Here is a 2,111-nt window from a genome sequence, read left to right as displayed (position 1 = left end):
AAAGTGGACTTTTTTTCAAAAGTTTGACCTTTTGGACTTGGGGGCGGATTTTGAAAAAGTGGACTGTTTTTCTAAAATTTGGACATTTTTTGACCAAAAAAGGTATAAAGAAACCCCAATTTTTTCGCTCGATGCGCTCGCAAATGGGACTCTTTGGGTAAAAAAAAGGGGACATTTTGGGCATTTTCCGCCCTCAGCACCCCTACCCCCCCCCCCCCACCCCCTGTACATACTTGAAATTAAGGTTGCCGAATTCGGAAGACTTGCACTGTACAAAAGTATAGGGAATTTATGACCTTCGGGATAACATTGTTCGAATACAATTTATTTCCACAAGTGTAGTAATTTAAGAGTCTATAATTGTTTGGCATACATAAAACATTTGTATGGTATTTTGCATTTAATATTCAGTCAACAGAGGGGGGGGGGGGGGCACATACCCCAGCATGCTATTCATTCACACAGATCTCAGTTCATTGAGTTAAGTACTCACTAAAGTCAAGGTTTCTCTGTTTTATAAGTAACTAATCTACTTGGTAAGTAGAACATCAACAGCAGCATTAAAATCACCAATGAAATGCTTGCTTCAGCCATTGATGTAACATAATATTGTTCAGATAAACCTTCAAGTTGTGGCAAAGGTGATTAAGGGCAGGTTCTTGTAATCCTTTTTCAGTCTACTTATGTCACTACTTTTTGGTATTCAGAGCAGTATCCAGGCATACCGTACTTCAAGATAAAGTCTTGACACCTTTTCTTCTTCTTCTATTTCACTATCTAGGTTCTGGTCTACCTCATCTGCAGTTGTGAAAGGCCCGCCGAGATCTGAAGATCCTTATTTATGACTCAATCTGAAACAGGAAGCGCTTACTAAGGAAGGTCTAACTGTCAAAGAAATCGCATATGTTAGGGTGGATAGAAGAAGAAATAAGGATCTTCAGAAACTGAAAGATCTAGGTGGGCCTTTCACAATTATCATAGATAGTGAAGTCTCCTTCACTATCTATGAATGGATATAGGTGTAGGGCTGGCACTTTCGCACCAAGTGGTATTCGGTGAGAGCAAAATATCAAAAATATGGGGTCATTGGGTGAGAGTGTGTTTTATGGGATTCGTTGGGTAAGAGCCAAAAGAAGCCTTGAAAATGGATTTTTTGAAGTTCTAAATGTCTTCAAATGGCTTGTTATTTCCAAAGAAGTAACAAAATCATTGATAGACGAAGTGTTGCTGTTCAAATGGAAATTTAAGGGTCATTGCGTGACAGATCGAAAGGAATTATGTGGTCTTTGGGTGACAGAGCATGTACTCATAAAAAATATGTGGTCTTTGGGTGACAGCGACGTTGAAAAGGGGGGTTAACAGCCAAACATATACTCGTCACCTCCAAAGTCGGAGTTCCCCTCGCCCCTCCCCCCGGTAGACCAGCACCTAGCTCTGTCAATACCAAAAAGTAGTGACATTTTAAACTGAAAAATGATTACAAGAACCTGCCATTAATCACCTATGCCAACAACTTGAAGGTTTATGTGAACAATGTTACATCAAAGGCTGAAGCAAGCACTTGTAATTGTAATGCTGCTCATGATGTTCTACTTACCAAGTACGTTAGTTACAAATACAATATAAAACTTTGACTTTAGTGAGTCATACTATACATACTTGGGTATGTGCCCCAGTACCCCCCCCCCCTTGACTGAATATATATGCAAAATATCATACAATATGTTTTTATGTCTGCCAAACAATTATAGACCCTTAAATTACCACATTTGTGGTAATAAATTGTATTTGAACAATGTTATCCCGAAGGTCACAAATTCCCTATACCTTTGTACAGTGCAAGTCTTCCGAATTCGGCAACCTTAATTTCAAATGTTCAGGGGGTATGTACAGGGGGGTTAGGATTATTTGATTTCAAAATCAAGGTGATTTATATGTTAAGATAGGTCAGCTACATATTTTAAGAGGTGCAGAAAAAAAAGTTGGTGCTAATTCCACCCCCTAATCACATACCTCGACGGTATACCTGAATGTTATTATATCTATGAGTGTGATAGTTATTACATTGGGTTGTTCCACATGTCGAGTGAAACGGGACAACACACCTATCA

This window comes from Amphiura filiformis, unplaced genomic scaffold (assembly GCF_039555335.1).
Source record: "Amphiura filiformis unplaced genomic scaffold, Afil_fr2py scaffold_34, whole genome shotgun sequence".
Classification (NCBI taxonomy): Eukaryota; Metazoa; Echinodermata; class Ophiuroidea; order Amphilepidida; family Amphiuridae; genus Amphiura; species Amphiura filiformis.
Note: the sequence above shows the minus strand (reverse complement) of the source record.